Below are 10110 nucleotides of genomic sequence, written 5' to 3'. Positions count from 1 at the left end.
CCTAGGCTGGTCTTGAACTCCTGGGCTCAAGCAATCCTCCTGCCTTGGCATCCAAAAGTGCTGGGATTACAGGTATGAGCCACCATGCCCAAACACAAGTACAGTATTTAATGCATATTGAGGAGAGTTTAAAATGATCCATATTAGGCTGGGTGTGGTAGCTCACACCTGTAATCCCAGAACTTTGGGAGGCCTAGGCAGGTGGAGTGCTTGAGCTAAGGGGTTCAAGACCAGCCTGGGTAATATGGTGAAACCCTGTCTCTAGAAAGAATTTAAGAATTAGCTAGGTGTGGTGGTACACACCTGTGGTCCCAGCTACTCAGGAGGCTGAGGTGGCAGGATCTGTTGAGCCTGGGAGATTGAGGCTGCAGTGAGCTGTGATCAGGACACCGCACTGCACTCAGTCCTAGGCAACACAGTGAGTCCCTGTTTCAAAAAAAGAGGAGGAGGAGGGAGCGGGGGGGAGGGGGAAGGGAGAGGGGAGGGGGAGGGGGGAGGGGAGGGGGAGGGGGGAGGGGGAAGGAAGAGAAACAAAAAACCAAAATGCTTGGCCAGGAATAGAGCGGAGGCCATGTGACTGGAGCACCGTGGCTGTGGGAGAGAGGAATGAGAGGACTTAGAAGAGGCGAGCGGAAACCAAAACACTGGGGGCTGTAGGCCATGGTAGGTGGCTTGATGGAATTCCAGGAACAAAGGACAGTGGCCCAGGAGATGCCAGCAGGAAAGCCTCGTGATCTAATTTGCAATTGCAAAAGATTTCCCTGTCTTCTGCATGGGGAATGAATTAGAATACAGCAAGAGAAGACACACAGAAACTAGTCAGAGGCCGTACTGGGGTTGACCAGGTGAGAGACGGCAGAGGCTGGCTAGGTGATGACAGTGAAGGAGGGAGCTGTGAATGAATGACATCAAGGACATGATTTGAAGGTGGGACTGCTAATAGGCTGATTATGAGGGGTAAGAAGGAGGGAGAAATCAAGGATGCCATCTCTGATTCTGTCCTGAGCACATGGATTTCTACTCCCTTCTCTATCCCCAACCTCCTCCTCTGTCATCCACATACCAAGAGTTTCCAGCCTCCCCAAGTCTTTGGTCAGAAAACCAGTTTTCCTGGGCATTAGACAAGAATTTGTCTCCAGAGTTTCCAACCAGCAGATGTATCTCTTCTCTTTCTGCCCCAGACTGTGGACTCCTGAAATCTGTGAGTATTTTGCAAGTTCCCTTGCCCAGACCACATTCTTGAGAAGAGTGTTCCTGTGACTCTGGGCCAAAGAAATGCTGAGAAGGTAGTCCCCTTTAAATCACTCCCGGCACTCAATGGGTGAATCAGCCTCAGTTGGCATGTGAATTTGTCCTACTGATTGAAAGAGTAGAAAGTTATTCTAGAGGTGGGTGCCAACCAACAGTAATTCACCCTAAGAGTTCAGAAAGGCAAGCCTATATGCATATCATTATAAAAATAACTGTGACAACCAAAGGCACCCGTCCGATTTAAGACATAAAATCCTAACAAATGAATTTCCCAACAGGACTTCCTTGTTTGCTCTAGACAAATGCTGAGCCTTAATTGCACACTTGACACAAAGATTAGACTATATGTGAAAATTCACACAAACATTTCAATTGTGTAGTGACTTGAAAACTAAAGGAGAGGTCTGGTGTGTGTCGGCGGGGGCGAGAGTGTGGCAGAGAGCGGGGGCAACAGGCAGAACGTACAGAAAAGAGGGTGAATCTAAAGGCGGCAAATGCCTGATCCTAACCCTCTTTCCCTGCCCCAGGGTGAAGGGTAATATGAGCCCTGCCATTCAGCAACTACACAAGAATAGAATTAACAGCACTTTTGCTGCCCAGAAATCTCTTCTCCGAACAGATGGCATTTCCCAGAAGAACTAAAGCCTAACAAGCCTGAGCTTAAATCCTGGAATTGGCTGGCTCACAATAACTCCGAAGGAAGAAAAGTCCCCTGTTTGGTTTGGCTTTCAGTCTCTCCTAGGCCAGGAACCAATGCCGCACGGACTCAGGAGATGGAAAGATAAAGCCTCTAATGTGTACCAGATTGGGCCACAAAACCTCGGCAATGGGCATGTACCCTGGGCCTGGCTCTATAAATATCTGATGGCTCCCTGGGAAGGAAGCTGGACTGTCTCTCCAGTTCAGACCCATTTTCTTTACTGACACCTTCCCATGCCTTCACTGGGGGGCTGCCGTGCAGCCTAAATGCTAGAATGCCATGACCTGAAGAATATCTCCAAAGAGCCTCTCCGAGGAAGGGAATGTCCTCTTCTCATCGAATCCAATATATTAAGGAATGGGAGGGAGAAACTAAGTGAAGATGGTTATAGGCAGAAAGGTTATGAAAGAGAGAAGTCAACAGCTGACTTCAAACCAATTCAGACCCCCTTCGGACAACCACTGGGAGCCTGATGCTATCTCACTGTGAGTCATGTAAGTCATCACCTTACATGACTCACCTTCCAAGTGATGTCCATGGCCTTCACCATCGTCTTTTTTTTTAAGTGTCACTTATTTGTGTTTGTGATCCAAAGTGTTAGAACTACATTTTCATATTTTTTAAATCATATTTGATAGCAGCTTTTTTTATTGGTTGCAAAACCTAAGCCCCTCTACAAAATTAACAACACATTTAGAGGCCTCTTTAAAAAGAACATTTTAGTCTTTTTAAACTGAGTTTAAAATAATAATAACAACACAATTTTTAAACACTGTTTTGAAAACTTAAAAGTGCAGCAATGTACTTAGTTTCCTTTATCTAGGAAGTGGCACAATTCCAGTTCAAAACTGGTAAGGTCACAGCAAACGGAATCAAGGAAATGCATACAAATGCCTGCACTCTACATCATATTTAACTGAAAAGATCTATTTTTTCTAAATCAAAACTGGCCTTTCTGTCGATGCTGTGACACTTTCCCTAAAATTAGTAAGGACAGGGGGAAAACAGGTTTTTAAGAGACAGGGTTGTCAGAGAGACTCTGTCTCCAAAGGAAACAACAATAGCAACAAACCGAAGAGACAGGATCTCAGTGTGTGGCCCCAGCTAGAGTGCAGAGGCACGATCACAGCTCACTGTAGCCTCGAACTCCCAGACTCGAGCGATCCTCCTTCCTCAGCCTCTTGAGTAGCTGAGACTGCAGGGACATATTCCCATGCACAGCTATTTTTTTTTTTTCCAGGGAGAGATAGGGTCTTACTATGCTGTCCAGGCTGGTCCTGGACTCCTGGGCTCAAGCGATCCTCCCACTGTGGCCTCCCAAAATGTTGGGATTACAGGTATTGAGTAGCCACAATACCTGGCAGAAAATTCATGTTTTTAACTTATTTTTTTATTTTTCAGAGACTGGGTCTCATTCTACACCCTAGCTGGAGTACAGTGGCACTGTCATGTAGTTCACTGTAGCCTGGAACGCCTAGGCTTAAGAGATCCTCTCACCTCAGCCTGGAAAATACTGAGAGGCACGAGTCTCCACCCCCAGCCAAAACAGAAAATTCTAATAGGCTGGAGCCCCACAGCATTCTGGTAATATTGTATGCACATAACAGGTATGATCTGAGTCAGGCTATTGGATTTAATCTCGTGCCTGGAGAGCAGAGATCTAGAGATCAGGTGTCTTAGATTTGAATGTCAGCTCTGCCATTGAGTTGTAGGACTTTCTTTATCTTTTTGTTTTCTTTGAGTTCTAAGACTTTTGACAGGTCACCCCTTCTTTTTACTGCCCAGTCTCATAGATGAACTTAGAACAACCAATTCAAAACCAAGTACAGCGGCCAGGCGCAGTGGCTCACGCCTATAATCTCAGCACTTTGGGTGGCTGAGGCAAGCAGACTACTTAAGGTCACTAGTTCAAGACCAGCCTGCCAACATGGTTAAACACTAGCTCTACTAAAAATACAAAAATTAGCCGGGCGTGGTGATGTGTGCCTGTATTCCCAGCTACTTAGGAGGCTGAGGCATGAGAATCGCTAGAACCCGGGAGGTAGAGGCTGCAGTGAGCCGAGATTGCACCACTGCATTCCAACCTGGAGACAGAGTGAGATCTCCAAACACAAACAAAAAACAAAAATAGGTGTGTGGGGGGGGTGGGCAACAAAAAAACAGAATTCTTGTTGCCTAACCTGCATCATTCTGTGAGGGTGTTAAGCATTGCAGATGGGGCGGGGGGGTTGTGTAAATCATTTGCATTTGAATAAAACATATGCACATATGAAAAATTCACTTAGCAATAAGCAAAGATTTCATCTCTGGTACAATTCTGAACAATATCGTGACAGTTCACAAATCTTAAAAATTCGCTGGTACATCTTGGTAGTCTTTTTTTCTGAGCCTTTCAGATCATTCAGTCTTGCACAGCAGCAGCTGCAATCTACAGGGAGGGAGATTCTGCAACGGGAAACCACATTGCTCATGCTGGGCAGACAGACCTGTCATTCCTAGAGACCTGGAATTATGCTGTCTGCCTGCCTAGGAGGCAGGGAGAAAGCAGCGTTCAGCTATTCAATAGCCTGGTGGATAAAACAACTCCATTGCCAGATGTGGTGGCTCACACCTGTAATCCCAGCACTTTGGGAGGCCAAGGCGGGCGGATCACCTAAGGTCAGGAGTTTGAGACCAGTCTGGCCAATATGGTGAAACCTTGTCTCTACTACAAATATGAAAATTAGCTGGGTGTGGTTGTGGGCGCCTGTAATCCCAGCTACTCCGGAGGCTGGTGGCAGGAGAATTGCTTGAACCCGAGAGATGGAGGTTGCAGTGAGCCAACACAGTGCTACTGCACTCCAGCCTGGGCAACAAAGTGAGACTCCATCTCGAAAAAGAAAAGAAAAGAAAAGAAAAAAAAAATTGAAGTGAAGGAGGTTTGGAGGATTTCAGAGACTTAATTATCCTTTAAATTACAACTGAGAAGTTAAATTGGGTGTTTTTAGAGGAATTTGACTTTCTCAGAAGGAAAGCACAGAGAGAAATACAAAGTCTAGTCAGATCAGTAGCTCTTAGCTTGTTCTTTTCTTTTTTTGCAGTCTGTCCTAAGGTGACGTTTTCTGTGTTATTTTGTTATTTGTTTATTGTTTACCATTTAATTATCTCACTAGAATGTCAGTGCTATGAGGGTAAGAACATGTGTATTTTATTTCTGTATTTCCATTACATTCTTTGGCCTTAGTAGAGTGCCTTATATGTGATAAACATTAAAAAAAAATGCTGGATGAATGAATGACTCAGACTTTTTCAAGTCCTAGACCCCTTTTTAATAAATCAGTGGAATTGGCCGGGCGCGGTGGCTCACACCTGTAATCCCAGCACTTTGGGAAGCCAAGGCAGGTGGATCACCTGAGGTCAGGAGTTCAAGGCCAGCGTGACCAACATGGTGAAATCCCATCTCTACTAAAAATACAAAAATTAGTTGGGCATGGTGGCAAGCGCCTGTAGTCCCAGCTACTCGGGAGGCTGAGGTAGGAAAATCGCTTGAACCGGGGAGGCAGAGGTTGCAGTGAGCTGAGATGGCACCACTGCACTCCAACCTGGGCAACAGACTAAGACTTGACCTCAAAACAAAACAAAACAAAAAATTGGTAGAAGTTATGATCCTTACCTTACCCCAAAAATAACATATATTCAAACATACTATTATACAAAATATATGTAATTATATCATTTATACATATATATTACATTTTTATATCTATCTATAACTGAATCTTCTCATGCAAAGGCCCCAGTTTGCAAAAGACATTCCTGCTTCACCAGCGGTATCTACGGTCCCTAAAAAGCACATAAACAAAAGCTGTGCTGTCATTTTCCATGGGAGAAATCTTTATTTATTTATTTTTATTTTTTGGAAGAGATTGGGTTTCCCTCTGCTGCCCAGGCTTGTCTTAAACTCCTGACCTCAAGCAATCCTCCGGCCTTGACTTTTCTAAATAGGATTACAGGCATGAGCCACCGCGCCCAGCCCAAAGGAGCAATTCTGAAGAGGCTGAAGGCTGGGATTCTTGGGTCTTCTAACTCACGGATGAAACAACTGACATTGGCTCTTAGAGACATACGAAAGCGTCTGGGTGACTTCCAGACATGTGACCAGTGAAAGGACCCCTTCAGTGAAAGGGAAGGGAAAAAAACTCGAGATTTAGGACTCAAAAAACTTGAGTTCGAGCTCAGCTCTCATGCCTTACTGGCTGTAGAATCATAGCTAGGTAATGGACTTCTCTGAGCCTGCTTCTTCATGTGATTGAAGAGGTCTGGCCTAGGCCCAGCATTCCACACGTAATACAGCACCCTAACTTGTACACCGGGCAAATGAAGCAGCGACAGGGCCTCAGATGAAACAGGATGTTGCTATGTAGTTAAAATGTCTATTTTAGGCCGGGCGCGGTGGCTCACGCCTGTAATCCCAGCACTTTGGGAGGCCGAGGCAGGTGGATCACGAGGTCAAGAGATCGAGACCATCCTGGTCAACATGGTAAAACCCCGTCTCTACTAAAAAAAATACAAAAATTCAGCTGGGCATGGTGGCGTGTGCCTGTAATCCCAGCTACTCAGGAGGTTGAGGCAGGAGAATTGCCTAAACCCAGGAGGCGGAGGTTGCGGTGAGCAGAGATCGCGTCGTTGCACTCCAGCCTGGGTAACAAGAGCGAAACTCCGTCTCAAAAAAAAAAAAAATGTCTATTTTATAGCAATGCTCCCTTGCAATGAGAAGAGAGCATGACTTATGCCAAAACACAAGAAACTTTAAGTAAGATAACAGAAAGAACTCTCAATAATATAAGGATCGTAAGACAGAGTCAGATACATGGTGCTTAGAATATCCCTCAGAAGGTGTATTGGGATGATGGCCAATATTCGTCTCTCAGAAGATCTTTCCCAGTATTTGTTGGGAAAAAAATCCTCGAGTCCAGTTGCCTCCAAAATCCACCTACTCTTTGGATCAGGGATGGTGTCTCTCACCTGCAATCCCATCACTGTGGGAGGCTAAAGTGGAAGGATCACCAGAGGCCAGGAGTTTGAGACCAGCCTGGGCAACATAATGAGACTTCATCTCTATAAAATATTAAAATTAAAAAAAATTTTAAATCCTCCCACTCCCTGATCCTAGAAATATCTCTAGGCTTATGTTTTCTACAGATAATTCCACAAATAATTATTATTTGAGATGAAGTCTCACTCTCCCCCAGGCAGGAGTGCAGTGGGGCAACTTTGGCTCACTGCAACCTCTGCCTCTTAGATTCAAGTGATTCTCCTGCCTCATTGTCCTCAGTAGCTGGGATTACAGGCATGCATCACCATACCTGGCTAATTTTTGTATTTTCAGTAGAGACAGAGTTTCACCATGTTGGCCAGGCTGGTCTTGAACTCCTAACCTCAAGTGATTTCCTTGCATTGGCCTCCCAAAGTGCTGGATTATAGGCGTGAGCCATTGTGCCTAGCCACCACAAGTAAGATTTTAAGTGCAAATTTTCTAAATATATTCTAATGCTTTGGGAGAAAGTATTGATTGCCTTCGAGTGTTTTTTTCTCGACAGTTCTTTTACACAAAGAAACCTAGACAAGAGACATTGATTGATCACCTCCCTGGCAGGCCTTTCCATGGGCTGTCTTGTTTAATCCTAGAGCAAGCCTGAAGGGCACTAATTTCCCACCAGTTTTACAGATAAGAAAGCTGAGACTCAGACGAGGAAGGTAACTTTCTGTGGAGAAGCTAGGAACTAGGGCCGGAATTTAACTCCAGGTCTTTCTAGCATGGAAGCTCTTTCCACATACCTGGTTGCCACCGGGGAGAAGCTAAGTGGTGTTTAGGCAGCCCAGGGGTTTCTGGGCCTCAAGTCCTGCTGTGCACATGCACCCCTCACTCACTCTGCTCCGCAACAGGCCAGTGTGCCCTGCAGATGCTGGGTCTGCAGCCTTCTCCACCGCCACTTTTCCTGAGTTACTATCTTTGAGAGTTTGCCTTACAATGGACTTTTAGACCCCAGCACATAATTAGAATGAAACAGGTCAAAGCAGAGCTCAGTGGCTCATGCCTCTAATCCCAGCCCTTTAGGAGGCTGAGGCGAATGTATCACCTGAGGTCAGGAGTTCGAGATCAACATAGTAGAACCCAGTCTTTACTAAAAATACAAAAATTGGCCAGGTGTGGTGGCACACGCCTGTAGTCTCAGCTACTCAGGAGACTGAGGAAGGAGAATCGCTTGAACCCAGGAAGCAGAGCTTGCAGTGAGCCAAGATCACGACACTGTACTCCAGCCTGGGTGACAGAGCGAGACTCAGTCTTAAAAGGGGGCCAAGAGATAAATGACTTTCTGGAGACAGGTAAGAATTACAGATAATGGGAGAACGCCAAAGCTTCCTATACCCAGGGAAAAGATTGGGAAAAGCACCGGGGAGAAGGGAAAGGGAAAAGCTGAGGAATAGGGAAGCAGTCTATGCTGGGATTCAAGAATACTCATGGGTTCTTTTTTCTTTTTCTTTGAGACTTGAGTCTCACTCTCGTTGCCCAGGCTAGAGTGTAGTGGCACAATCTTGGCTCACTACAACCTCTGCTTTTCAGGTTCAAGTGATTCTCCTGCCTCAGCCTCCCTGGTAGCTGGGATTACAGGCGCACACCACCATGCCCGGCTAATTTTTATATTTTTAGTAGAGACAGGGTTTCACCATGTTGACCAGGCTGGTCTCGAATTCCTGACCTCAGGTGGTCTGCCTACCTCGGCCTCCCAAAGTGCTGGGATCACAGGCTTGAGCCACTGCATCTGGCCACTACTCTTTGGTTCTTAGAGTGACAAGGGGTCTCCACCACCCACAGGCCTATCACCATGGCCTTTCTTTGCCTGACTTAACATCTCCTCATCCTTCAAAAGACATTCATCTCAAAAGGCATCTTTTCCAGACATCCTCCTGTTAGGCCCAGGGCCCTTCTCTGGGCTTCTATAGGAGCCAGTGCACATTTTAAGATTTACCAGACTATAATAAAATCATGTTAATGAATCTCTCTGCCTCAGTAGACCATCCTGAGGATAACTCTCTTTTATCCACGTCTGCAGGTCGGAACCTGGTACAGTACCTGACAAGTAAGAGGGGTTCAAGCAATGTTTATGGAATACTCAGGCCCCAAGATACAGAGGCTCTGAGACAACTGGGGACCTCAGGACAATGGGAGAATGGAGACCTGGAAGTGAGATCTGTGGAGAGCGGGTCCAGCTGGAGGAAGACAGGTGTAAAGCTTCTATCACTACTGGGAGTGATTCCACTTCAAACAATTCTAGTTTAGAAAGTTTCTTCTGGAGATGAGCCAAAATGTAAGCCCCACTAACCTTTACATGTAGACTGTCACCTGGGGTCCCTTTGGGTTACAGAGACTACAGGTCCTGTATAGAAATGTCCTAGCTGGAGAGCTGTGCCCTATTTCTACACATCTGGTTTAGCATCTTATGATGCTATAGAGGCAGAATGAGGTCAAATTTGTGTTAGAGGCTGTCTGAGCTGTCATCACAGAGCTACTCATCGGCCCAGCCCACATCCTGCTCTGTGTGACCTGCAGCACACCAAGTCACCACGAGCCATCGCTTCTTCCTCTGCAAATAGTGATGCTGACATTTTCTTCCCAACTGTGAGGCTGGAAAGGGAGAATATGAGTAAAGCCTGGCCTAGCCTTGGCCTAATTTCGGTGAAAGGTATCTATCAAATTATTATTGAAATATTATTATTAATATGGTTTGGATCTGTGTCCCTGCCCGAATCTCATGTTCAATTGTAATCCCCAGTGTTGGAGATGGGGCCTGGTGGGAGGTGATTGGGACACAGGGGCAGTTTCTCATGAATGGTTTAGCACCATCCCCTTGGAGCTGTTCTTAGGATAGTGAGTGAGTGAGTTATCCAACAATCCGGTGGTTTAAAGATGACTGGCATCCCTGACCCACCCTCTCTCCTCCTGCTCTGGCCATGTAAGACATGCTGCTTTCCCTTTGCCTTCCACCATGATTGTAAGTTTCCTGAGGCCTCCACAGATGCAGAAACCTCTACACTTCCTGTACAGCTGGAAGAACTGTGAGCCAACTAAATTTCTTTTCTTTATAAATTATCCAGTCTCAGGTATTTCTTTCTTTTTT

At 45.7% G+C, this 10110-nt stretch overlaps 1 long non-coding RNA gene across 1 annotated transcript in view; it reads left to right on the top strand.

The window, feature by feature from the left end:
* Nucleotides 1–511: 511 nt before the first annotated feature.
* The window catches only part of LOC116560041, a 10243-nt gene continuing 644 nt past the window's right edge, over nt 512–10110 (top strand). The window contains exons 1-2 of the long non-coding RNA XR_004272756.1: nt 512–1388; nt 9046–9216. This is a non-coding gene — a long non-coding RNA (uncharacterized LOC116560041). The remainder of the gene's footprint in view (nt 1389–9045; nt 9217–10110) is intronic.

This window comes from Sapajus apella, unplaced genomic scaffold (genome assembly GCF_009761245.1).
Source record: "Sapajus apella isolate SASKATOON/1434 unplaced genomic scaffold, GSC_monkey_1.0 scaffold25, whole genome shotgun sequence".
NCBI classification, from domain to species: Eukaryota; Metazoa; Chordata; class Mammalia; order Primates; family Cebidae; genus Sapajus; species Sapajus apella.
Note: the sequence above shows the minus strand (reverse complement) of the source record. Positions and strands in the feature narration are given on the sequence as shown.